We start from the raw sequence: 12,881 nt of genomic DNA, 5'->3' as shown, positions 1-12,881 counted from the left end.
CTTTTCCCCCTTCACCCTTAACCCATGATGTCTGGTTTTTTTCTCCCCTGGCCTCAGTGGAAAAAGCCTGCTTGCATTCACTCTATCTATACCTATCATAATTTTATACACCTCTATCAAATCACCCCTCATTCTTATACAACCTCACCATTACATTCCAACTCTTATACTCAATACTTTGATTTATAAAGGTCAATGTACCAAAAGCTTTCTTTACAACCCTATTTACTTGTGAAGCCACTTTTAGAGAATTATGTACTTGTACTCCCAGATCCCTCTATTCTCCTGCACTCCTCAGTGTCCTACCATCTACCTTGTATGTTCTACCTTGGTTTGACCTTCCGAAGTTCAATCCCTCACACTTGTCCACATTAAACTTCATCTGCCATTTTTCAGCCCATTCCTCCAACTGGTCCAAATCCCTCTGCAAGCTTTGAAAACCTTCCTCACTGACCACTACACCTCCAATCTTTGTATCATCAGCAAATTTGCTGATCCAATTTGCCGCATTATCATCCAGGTCATTGATATAGATGATAAATAACAATGGACCCAGCACTGATCCCTGTGGCACACCACTTGTCACAGGCCTCCACTCAGAGTAGCAATCCTCTACTACCACTCTCTGGCTTCTTCCATTGAGCCAATGTCTAATCCAATTTACTACCTCTCCATGTATACCTAGCGACTGAATCTTCCTAACTAACCTCCCATGTGGGACCTTGTCAAAGGCCTTACTAAAGTCCATGTATACAACATCCACTGCCTTCCCTTCATCCACTTTCCTGGTAACTTTCTCGAAAAACACTAATAGATTGGTTAAACATGACCTACCACGCACAAAGCCATGCTGACTTTTTCTAATAAGTCCCTGTCTATCCAAATACTTGTAGATCCTATCTCGTAGTATTCCTTCCAATAATTTACCTACTACTGATGTCAAACTTACCGGCCTATAATTTCCAGGCTTACTTTTTGAGCCTTTTTTAAACAACGGAACTACATGAGCTATCTTCCAATCCTCCAGCACCTGACCTGTGGATATCTACATTTTAAATATTTCTCACCTTCATTCTCCTGCCTTCTCCCCATAACCTTTGACACTAGCAAGAACCTATCAATCTTTGCTTTAAATATCCCAATGATAGTATCCATAGCTGTCTGTTGTAATGTGTTCCACAAATTCACCATCCTCTGCGATGAAGAAATTTCTCTTCATCTCGGTTCTAAAGGAATATCCTTGTATTCCGAGTCTGTGTGCCTTCTGGTCTTAGACTGGTTCCACTCTAGGAAACATCCTCTACATCCACTCTAACTAGGCCTTATAATATTTGACAGGTTTCAATGAGATTTCCCTCTCCTCTCCCCCCCCCCCCCCACAAATTCACCTAAACTACAGAGAGTACAGACCTAGAGCTTCCCACTGGACTCTTTCCAATGCCCGCATATCCCTTCTTACATAAGGGTTCCAGTACTGCTCACAATATTCCAAGGGCAGTCTGACCAATGCCTAACAAAGGTTCAAAGGTCAAATTTAATGTCAGCAAAATGTACACAATATACATCCTGAAATGCTTTTTCTTTGCAAACATCCACGAAACCAGAGAAGTGCCCCAAAGACATGCAAACCCCAACGTCCCCCCCCAGCTGCCCCCTCCTGCAACATTACAGCCTTGTGTAAGGTAGTGTATTGACATATGTGCATGGGTAATGAATCTCTCAGCACTAAATTCCAATTTCTCTTTGCCAGATTCATTGTGGGGTATTATTAAAATAGATACTTGAATTAGGTTGAGTCTATATGGTGGATTGCACAGTCTAATCTTGAATGACGTTATATAGAATCACAGGTGAGGATACAAAGTAGAAATACAATGATAAATGTTTAACTCAGAGGTTTTACCTCGTTTTGCTTCGCTATTAATCTGAATCACTGTTTTTGATGGTTTGTAATCTGAACCCTATGTATCCCTTTTTGTCAAAGTATATCTGACATTACTTCAGTGTACTACCTCAGTTTATTGCATAGAATATAGAATAGTACAGAACAGTATAGGCCCTTCAGCCCACAATGTTGTGCTGACCCTCAAACCCTGCCTCCCATATAACCCCCCCACCTTAAATGCCTCCATATACCTGTCTAGTAGTTTCTTAAACTTCACTAGTGTATCTGCCTCCACCACTGACTCAGGCAGTGAATTCCATGCACCAACCACTCTCTGTGAAAAAAACTTCCTCTAATATCCCCCTTGAACTTCCCTCCCCTTACCTTAAAGCCATGTCCTCTTGTACTGAGCAGTGGTGCCCTGGGGAAGAGGCGCTGGCTGTCCACTCTGTCTATTCCTCTTAATATCTCGTACACCTCTGTCATGTCTCCTCTCATCCTCCTCCTCTCCAAAGACTGAAGCCCTAGCTCCCTTAATCTTTGATCATAATCCATACTCTCTAAACCAGGCACCATCCTGGTAAATCTCCTCTGTACCCTTCCCAGTGCTTCCACATCTTTCCTATAGTGAGGCGACCAGAACTGGACACAGTACTCCAAGTGTGGCCTAACTAGAGTTTTATAGAGCTGCATCATTACATCACATCCCTTAAACTCTATCCCTTGACTTATGAAAGCTGACACTTCATAAGCTTTCTTAACTACCCTATCTACTTGTGAGGCAACTTTTAGGGATCTGTGGACATGTACCCCCAGATCCCTCTGATCCTCCACACTACCAAGTATCCTGCCATTTACTTACTATTACATTGAAGATTATTTGTGAATTACACTGAAAGCTAGATATTATGTTTAATTCTATTTGTCCACAAATTTGGTGATTTGCTACACTATTTCTGATGAGAGTTGAGCATAAATTCAATCACTGAGTCATGGCTGAAAAAAGGCTTTAGTTGGGAGCTTAACATCAGAGGATATACTTTGTATTGAAAGGACAGGCAGGAAGGCACAGGAGGTGGTGTGGCTGTGCTGGAATTACATCTTTAGAAATAGATCACATAGGGTCAGAGAATGTTGAATCTTTATGGGTGGAGTTAAACTGCAAGAGTAAAAAAAAACATTGCGGGAATCATATATAAGACCTCCTCAAAGGTAGCCTTTGAGAATGCAAAGACAGCTGGAAAAGGCATGTAAAAGGGGTAATGTCACAATTGTAATGGAAGGGTTGGATCACAAAAGAGGGAATTTGTTGAGTGCCTAAAAGATGGCTTTTTAGAGCAGTTTGTGCTTGAACCTAGTTGGGGGAATGCTATATTTGATTGGGTGTTGTGTAATAACCCAGATTTTATTAGGGAGCTTAACATAAAGGTACTCTTAGAAGGCAGTGAGAGTTGATATTGCGCCACTGGAATATGATGCTGGTGAGGTTGTAATTGGGGACAAAGAGATGGTGGATGAATCTAATGGGTACTTTGCATCAGTCTTCAGTGTGGAAGATACTAGCAGAGTCCCAGAGGTCTGTGAGTGTCAGGGAGCAGTGGTGAATACCATTGCTATTACAAAGGAAAAAGTACTAGGCAAACTCATAGGTATTAAGGTGATTAAGTCACATGGACCAGATGGATATACCTGAGTCCTGAGAGAGGATGCTAAAGAGATAACGGATGCATTGGTCATGATCTTTCAAGAATCACTTGATTCTGGCATGGTCCTGGAGGACTGCAAGATTGTAAATGTCATTCCACTCTGTAAGAAGGGAGAAAAGTAAGAGAAAGGAAATTATAGTTAGTTTAACCTCAATGGTTGGAAAAGCGTTGGAGTCTATTATTAACGGAAGATTTCAGGGTACTTGCAGACTAATGATAAAATAAGTCAAAGTCATCATGGTTTCTGTAAAGGGAAATCTTACCTGACAACTCTGTTAGAGTTCTTTGAGGAAGTAACAAGCAGGATGGACAAAGGAGAGGCAGTGGATGTCATTTACTTGGATTTTCAGAAGGCATTTGATAAAGTGCCACACATGAGGCTGCTTAACAAGATAAAACCCTATGGTGTTACAGGAAAGATAACTGGCATGGATAGAGGAAAGGTTGACAGGCCAGAGGCAGCAAGTGGGAATAAAGGGACCTTTTTGGTTGGCTGCCAACCAAATACTACTGGTATTCCTCAGTGGTCAGTATTGGGACCACTGCTTTTCACATTGTTTGTCAATGATAATGGAATTGATAGCTTTGTGGCAGATTTGCAGATGATACAAAGATAAGTGGAGGGGTAGCTAGTGCTGAGGAAACAATGCGATTGCAGCAGGACTTGGAAGAATGGGCAAAATAGTGGCAGATGGTAACTGTGTTGGGAAATGTATGATTATGCATTTTGGTAAAAGGAACAATAGTGTGGATTTTGGCATTTTAGGAATTTCATGGTTACTATTTACTTAGAAATGCTTTTCTTTTAAATCTTACAATCACATTATTGTTGGCCCTCCTTATCCACGGATTCCATATGTGCTGATTCAACCAACCGCGGATCAGGAAAACCCAGAAGTTCTCTCTCCAGCACTTGTTGTTTGAGCATGCACAGACTATTTTTTCTTGTCATTATTCCCTAAACAATACAGTATAACAACTACTTACACAGCATTTACATTGTATTAGCTATTATAAGTAATCTAGAAATGACTTAAAAGTACAGGCAGTCTCCAAGCTATAGAACATAGAATAGTACAGCATATTACAGGCCCTTTGGCCCACAATGTTGTGCTGGCCCTCAAACCCTGCCTCACATATAACCCCCACCTTAAATTCTTCCATTTTATGAATGAGTTCCATTTCTGAGTCTGTCTTTAAGTCGGATTTGAAGTCGGAACAGGTACATCCAGTATTATTTAGCATCAGTCAAACGTTTTTCTTAGCATATAGTACATATTTTACCTTTCTATGCATATAAAACACTTAAGAAACATATGTATTACAATAATTTAACCACTGCGTTGCTTAGTAATAATTGTAACTTTCAACTGGGCTGGACCTTTCGCATTCTCCATTAAAATTGTTCCGATCATTGACCAACTGTAGCTTAACACTTTTCCAATGACCGATGGCGTTTCACCTCTTTCTGATCGCTTTATTACTTCCACCTTATTTTCAATCGCGATCGTGATTATTTTCGTGAACAGAAACATTGTGGATTCAGAGCTGCGCTGCCAGGTCCTAATGTCCATCGCACGTAATGTGTTAAATAAAGTCCGGGGTTCCGCTGGGTCCAAAAAACCACCGTACTGATACATGTTAAATAAGAGACTTGAGCATCTGCGAATTTTGGTATCCGCGGGGGGGGGGGTCTTGAACCAATCCACCTCAGATAAGGAGGGCCGACTGTACTCTCCTAATTTTGTGACATCTACAGATTTTAAGTCTACTTTCAGTTAGTTTCTTATTGAAGGTCTTATGATAATGCAAATGTATTGCTTTGTTCACCCAGTAATTTATCCACTGAATACAGGTAGCTTTTCATTGATGACCTATTCATTTTTATCCAGTTCGAAACATAGAAAACCTACAGCACAATCCAGGCTCTTCAGCCCACAAAGCTGTGCCGATCATGTCCTTACCTGAGAAATTACTGAGGGTTACCCATAGCCCTCTATTTTTCTGAGCTTCATATACCTGTCCAGGAGTCTCTTAAAAGATCCTATTATATTCACCTCCACCACCGTTACCAGCAGTCCATTCCATGCACTCACCACTCTGCGTAAAAAACTTACCCCTGATATCTCCTCTGTACTTACTGCCAAGCACCTTAAAACTGTGCCCTCTCGTGTTAGCCATTTCAACCCTGGGAAAAAGCCTCTGACTATCCACACGATCAATGCCTCTCATCATCTTATACACCTCTATCAGGTCACCTCTCATCCTCTGTCACTCCAAGGAAAAAAGGCTGAGTTCACGCAACCTATTCTTATAAGGCATGCTCCCCAATCCAGGCAACATTGCAACAACATCATTGTTTACTGCAGTTTCTAAAAGGTTTTGATTAGCATTAATGCACAGTGACCCATTTGTCCTGCTTTCTACCTCCACCAGTGGACCTACAGTTTCACCTGGAATTAGTTTCACTGATCCATTGACAATCCTTTCTATTAATAGAGTCATAGAGCACTACAGCACCAACGCAGGCCCTTCAGCCCGTCTGGTCTGTGCTGAACTATTTGTCTACCTATTACCACTGTCTTGCACCCAGACCATAGCCCTCCATACCCCTTCAATCCACATACCTATCCAAGTTTTTCTTAAATGTTGAGACTGAACCTGCATCCACCTTCCACTGGCAACTCGTTCCACACTGTCACCAGCCTCTGAGTGAAGAGGTTTCCCCTCATGTTCCCCATAAACATTTTGCCTTTCACCCATGACCTCTAGTTCTAGCCTCACCCACTGTTAGTGAAGAAAGTCCACTTGCATTTACCCTCCCTATATCCCTCACAATACTGTCTGCTCTCTTTCGCTCTTATATCTTTCTGTAGGTAGATGACAAGAAGTGCACACAATACTACAAATTAGGCCTCCTGATGTCTTATACAACTTCAACATAGCATCTCAAATCCTGTACTCAGTACCTTAATTTATGAATGCCAATGTGCTGAAAGCTCTCTTTATGATCCTGTCTACCTATGCTGCCAATTAATGCTATTATACTACTAAAACTGAATTAGTCTCTGCCATTCCTTTGGGCTCATCAGATGTGTGATGAAGGGTAGCTTGCTACATGGGCAACAGCTTGCTCTCCATATCATACTGTCCAGGCTTGCATACCTAGACAGCTAGGACACAATATCCATGGTCAACTCTGACTGATGGCAGCGTCAGACTCAGACTACCAAAAAGCACGAGTGTTCTTTTCCATATTAGTTTCCAATATACTGTCATATTGTCTCTTTGCTCTTCTTCTCATCTGCTCTGCATATATTAAAATCATTCAGATCTTCCCTGGTTTTGATCTGATATTGAATACCTCTTTGAATTATTTCATTGTTTCCTGATTCTGTTGGCACCCACGTGGTATTTTTTTAGTTTGACCCAGTGAGATGTACCTAAACAATGCATGTAACAGTTCTATATTATTATAATGCCTATTAGAAGTATACACCCCCCACCCCTTGGAAGTTTTAATGTTTTATCGTTTTACAACATTGAATCACAGTGAATTTAATTTGGCCTTTTTGGCACTGATCAACAGAAAAAGACACTTTACTGTCAAAAGTAAAAACGGATCTCTACAAAGTGATCTAAAATTAATTAGAAATATAAAACACAAAATAATTGATTGCATATGTATTAGCTCAATTTTATATGATACACTTAATCAATACTGGTGCAGCCAATTACTTTTAAAGTCACTAAATAGTTAAATGGAGATCTATGTATGGTTAAGATGTTTCAAATGATTGTAGTAAAAATACACCTGTATTTGGAAATTCCAACTGTTGGTGAGTCAGTATCCTGGCAAAAACTACACCATGAAGACAAAAGAACACTCCAAGCAACTCCACAAAAGAGGCAATTGAAAAGTGCAAGTCAGGTGATGGATACAAGAAAATTTCCAAGTCACTGAATATCCCTTGGAGAACAGTTAAGTAATTCATCAACAAATTTGGAAAGAATATGGCACAGCTGTAAATCTGTCTAGAGCAGTCCGTCCTCAAAAACTGAGTGACCGTGCAAGAAGCGGATGAGTGAGGGAGGCCACTAAGTAACCTAAGTTTGGGAGGGCTGTCAGAGGTTACAGCAGGACATCAATAGGATGCAAAACTGGGCTGAGAAGTGGCAGAGGGATTTCAACCCAGATAAGTGTGAAGCCAAATATGATGGCAGAATAAAGTATTAATGGTAAGATTCTTGGCAGTGTGGAGGATCAGAGAGATCTTGTGGTCCGAGTCCATAGGACATCAAAGCTGCTGTGCAGGTTGACTGTGTGGTTAAGAAGGCATACAGTGCTTTGGCTTTCATCAACTGTGGGATTGAATTTAAGAGCTGAGGGGTAATGTTGCAGCTATATAGGACCCTGATCAGACCCCTCTTGGAGTACTGCGCTCAGTTCTGGTTGCCTCACTGCAGGAAGGATGTGGAAACTATAGAAAAGGTGCAGAGGAGATTTACAAGGATGTTGCCTGGATTAGGGAGCAAGCCTTATGAGAATAGGTTGAGTGAATTCGGCCTTCTCCTTGGAGCGACAGACGATGAGAGGTGACCTGATAGAGGTGTATAAGATGAGAGGCATTGATTGTGTAGATAGTCAGAGGCTTTTTCCCAGGGCTGAAATGGTTGCCACAAGAGGACACAGGTTTAAGGTGCTGGGGAGTAGGTACAAAGGAGATGTCAGGGGTAAGTTTTTTACGCAGAGTGGTGAGTGCGTGGAATGGGCTGCTTTTGACTGTGGTGGAGGCAGATACAATAGGGTCTTTTAAGAGACTCCTGGCTAGGTACCTGGAGCTTAGAAAAATCGGGGGTAATGTGTAACCCTGGGTAATTTCTAAATTAGGCACTTTGGCATAGCATTGTGGGCCAAAGGGCCTGTATTGTGCTGTAGGTTTTCTATGTTTGCATGTTTCTGTTTCTAAGACAACTCTGTAGGGGTTTGAAGCTTCGGTGGCTGAGATGGGAGAGACTGCGCATACAACAGCTGTTGCCTGGGTGCATCACCAGTTGCAGCTTTATAGGAGAGTGGCAAAAAAAAAGCCACTGTTGAAAACAACTCACATGAAATCTCAGGTAGAGTTTGCCAGAAGGGATGTTGGAGACTCTGAAGTCAGCTGGAAGAAAGTTCCATGGTCTGATGAAACCAAAATTGAGCTTTTTGGCTGTCAGACTAATGTTAACACTGCACATCAAAAACACACCATCACTATAATGTAGCCTGGTGGTGGCTACATCATGCTGTGGGGATGCTTCACTGTAGCAGGCCCTGGAAGGTTTGTGAAGGTAGAGGGTAAAATGAATGCTGCAAAATATTGGGACATCTTGGAGGGAAACCTGATGTAGTCTGCAAGAAAACTGTGAGTTGGGAGAAGATTCGTTTTCCAGCAAGACAATGATCCCAAGCATAAAACCGAAGTTACACAGGAGTGGTTTAAAAACAACAAAGTTCGTGTCCTGGAGTGGCCAAGAAGGAGTACAGACCTCAAACCAAATGAGAATTTGTGGCTGGACATGAAAATGGCTGTTCATCCCCATGCAATCTGACAGAGCTTGAGCAGTTTTGTAAAGAAGAATGGGGGAAATTGTAATGTCCAGATGTGCAAAGCTGATAGAGACCTATCCACACAGATTCAACGGTATAATTGCTGCCAAAGGTGATTCTACTAAATACTGAATTGAAGGGGGTGAATACTTACTCAAATTAATTTTTGTGGTTTATATTTGTAATTAATTTAGATCACTTTGTAGAGATCTGCTTTCATTTTGACATGAAAGAGTCTTTTTCTATTGATCAGTGTCAAAAAAATGCCAAATCAAGTCCACTGTGATATAATGTTGTAAAACAATAAAAGATGTTAACTTCCAAAGGCGGGGGGGGGGGGGGGAGAATATTTTTGTAGGGACTCTATATTTCCACTTATTATTAATTATTAATTTATTCTCCCACATAAGCTTCTATTTTTGTTGAAATTAGCCCCTCTCTAATAATTTATTTATTTTTGCTTGCTCCTTGTTCTTTGCCATTGCCGATTTAAGTACTAAATTATGGTCAGCATTGTGATATTAGCCCCCACTGTGATATTTTTCACTTGACACCTGAACAGGTACTCTGGATCTGTCTTCACTAGGGAAGACACAAACAATCTCCCAGATGTAATATTGGCCAAAGGAAATAGGGCAAAGGATGAAGTGAAGGAAATTTATATTAGGCAAGAAACGGCATTGGATAGACTGTTGAGTCTGAAGGCTGATAAGTCCCCGAGACCTGATGGTCTGCATCCCAGGGTACTTAAAGAGGTGGCTCTAGAAATCATGGACACATTGATAATCATTTTCCAATATTCTGTAGATTGGAGGGTGGCTAATGTTGTCCCACTTTTCAAGAAAGGAGAGAGAGAGAAAACAGGAATTTATAGACTGGTTACCCTGACGTCAGTGGTGGAAAAGATGCTCGAGTCATTATAAAAGAGGAAATTACAACATTTGGATAGCAGTAGAAGGATCAGTCCAAGTCAGCATGGATCTATGAAGGGAAAATCATGCTTGACTAATCTTCTGGAGCTTTTTGAGGATGTAACTATGAAAATGGATAAGGGAGAGCCAGTGGATGTAGTGTACCTGGACTTCCAGAAAGCTTTTGATAAAGTCCCACATAGGAGATTAGTGGGCAAAATTAGGGCACATGGTACTGGGGGCAGAGTACTGACATGGATTGAAAATTGGCTGGCCGACAGGAAACAAAAAGTAGTGATTAACAGTCCCTTTCGGAATGGCAGGCTGTGACCAGTGGGGTACCGCAAGGTTCGGTGCTGGGACCACAGCTGTTTACAATGTACATTAATGATTTAGATGAAGGGATTAAAAGTAACATCAGCAAATTTGCTGATGACACAAAGCTGGGTGGCAGTGTGAAATGTCAGGAGGATGTTATGAGAATGCAGGGTGACTTGGACAGGTTGGGTGAGTGGGCAAATGTATGGCAGATGCAATTTAATGTGGATAAATGTGAGGTTATCCACTTTGGTGGCAAGAACAGGAAGGCAGATTACTACCTAAATGGAGACAAGTTAGGAAAAGGGGAAGTACAACGAGATCTAGGTGTTCTTGTACATCAGTCAATGAAAGCAAGCTTGCAGGTACAGCAGGCAGTGAAGAAAGCTAATGGCATGCTGGCTTTTATAACAAGAGGAATTGAGTATAGGTCCTTCTGCAGCTGTACAGGGCCCTGGTGAGACCCCACCTGGAGTATTGTGTGCAGTTTTGGTCTCCAAATTTGAGGAAGAACTTTCTTGCTATTGAGGGAGTGAAGCGTAGGTTCACAAGGTTAATTCCCGGAATGGCGTTACTGTCATATGTTGAAAGATTGGAGTGACTGGGCTTGTATACACTGGAATTTAGAAGGATGAGAGGGGATCTGATTGAAACATATAAGATTATTAAGGGGTTGGACACACTGGAGGTAGGAAGGATGTTCCTGCTGATGGGTGAGTCCAGAACTAGAGGCCACAGTTTAAGAATAAGGGGTAGGCCATTTAGAACAGAGATGCGGAAAAACTTTTTCATCCAGAGAGTGGTGGATATGTGGAATGCTGTGCCCCAGAAGGTAGTGGAGGCCAAGACTCTGGATGCATTCAAGAGAGAGTTAGATAGAGCTCTTATAGATAGCGGGGTCAAGGGATATGGGGAGAGGGCAGGAACGGGGTACTGATTGTGTATGATCAGCCATGATCACATTGAATGGCGGTGCTGGCTAGAAAGGCCGAATGGCTTACTCCTGCACCTACTGTCTATTGTCTATTGGTAGGTTTTTTTTGGGTCTGTGAACTCTCACAGATTTTTCCCATATAAATAAATGGTAATTGCTTCTTCACTTTACGACATTCCGGCTTACGAACCGTTTCAGAGGAACGCTCTACCTTTGAATAGCAGGGGAAAACCGGTATTGGCCTTCATCAATCGTGGAATTGAATTTAGGGGCCAAGAGGTAATGTTGCAGCTATATAGGACCCTGGTCAGACTCCACTTGGAGTACTGTGCTCAGTTCTGGTCTCCTCACTCCAGGAAAGATGTGGAAGCCATAGAAAGGGTGCAGAGGAGATTTACAAGGATGTTACCTGGATTGTGGAGCATGCCTTATGAGAATAGGTTGAATGAACTCGGCCTTTTCTCCTTGGAGCAACGGATGATGAGAGGTGACCTGATAGAGGTGTATAAGATGATGGGAGGCACTGATCGTGTGGGTACTCAGAGGCTTCTTCCCAGGGCTGAAGTGGTTGTCGCAAGAGAACACAGGTTTAAGGAGCTGGGGAGTAGATACAGAGTGCGTGGAATGGGCTGCCGGCAAAAGTCTTATAAGAGACTTATAGGTACATGGAGCTTAGGAAAATAGAGGGCTATGGGTAAGCCTCATAGTTTCTAAGGTAGGGACATGTTCGGCACAAATTTGTGGGCTGAAGGGCCTGTATTGTGCTATAGGTTTTCTGTGTTTCTATCTTTCTAAGTCCACTGGTGGAGAGTCCCAGTTATCATAGGTTCATCATGGGGACAAAGCCCATCCCCAAAGGAGAAGAGGAATATGAGACTTGGGCGGAGCACTCCTCTCAGACGAGTGCTCTGATAATGTGAAAAGACAGAGACTAGTAAAGAGTCTGAGAGGTCCGGCTGCTGAAGTGGTGAGATCCTTAAAGAACCAGAACCCTGTGGCTGGGTTTTTGCAAGCACTAATTTTCTTGCCAAAATTGTTTTATTTTATTTTTTTCAAAGAACGTTGTAAATTTTGCTAAGCATGAGTTTTTTTGAACTCTTTGAGCACTATTTTATATTTTCAGTTCCCAGATGCTTTTCTATTACTTCTTTGGATAAAAATTCCATTATCTTCCCATCACTTATGTTCAGATAACTGCTTCACAGATCATTTGACTTGCACTATCATCTTAAATATGGGAATTGTATTAGCTTTCCAGTCCTCTGACATTATTTTCTTTACCAAAGAGCTTTCAGATTTATGGAATAATTTATCAGTTATCACTCACTTTCTAATTTAAATGGTTTTATATCTTTTGATCTACTCTGCTAATGTTATACTCACATTTATTTATGCATGATGTTGCATTTTCTAGCATTGTATTTCATTTGCCACTCTTTTGCCCATTCTCCTAATCTGTCTAAATCCTTCTGCAGCCTTCCTGTTTGCTCAACACTAAGCTTTCCCCTCCATCAAGCTTTGTATCATCTGCAACTTG

At 41.6% G+C, this 12,881-nt stretch overlaps 1 protein-coding gene and 1 long non-coding RNA gene across 5 annotated transcripts in view; one reads left to right on the top strand and one right to left on the bottom strand.

The window, feature by feature from the left end:
* Window positions 1-12,881, top strand: part of hspbap1 (hspb associated protein 1) — a 328,857-nt gene that overhangs the window by 56,678 nt on the left and 259,298 nt on the right. The window lies entirely within an intron of this gene.
* Window positions 1-12,881, bottom strand: part of LOC132393006 (uncharacterized) — a 66,570-nt gene that overhangs the window by 50,050 nt on the left and 3,639 nt on the right. Inside the window, exon 2 of the long non-coding RNA XR_009511713.1 lies at window positions 3,575-3,691. This is a non-coding gene — a long non-coding RNA (uncharacterized LOC132393006). The remainder of the gene's footprint in view (window positions 1-3,574; window positions 3,692-12,881) is intronic.

The sequence above is a fragment of the Hypanus sabinus genome, chromosome 4, assembly GCF_030144855.1.
Source record: "Hypanus sabinus isolate sHypSab1 chromosome 4, sHypSab1.hap1, whole genome shotgun sequence".
Taxonomy (NCBI): domain Eukaryota; kingdom Metazoa; phylum Chordata; class Chondrichthyes; order Myliobatiformes; family Dasyatidae; genus Hypanus; species Hypanus sabinus.
The sequence above is the reverse complement of the archived record's forward strand: the minus strand, read 5'-3'. Positions and strand labels throughout refer to the sequence as shown.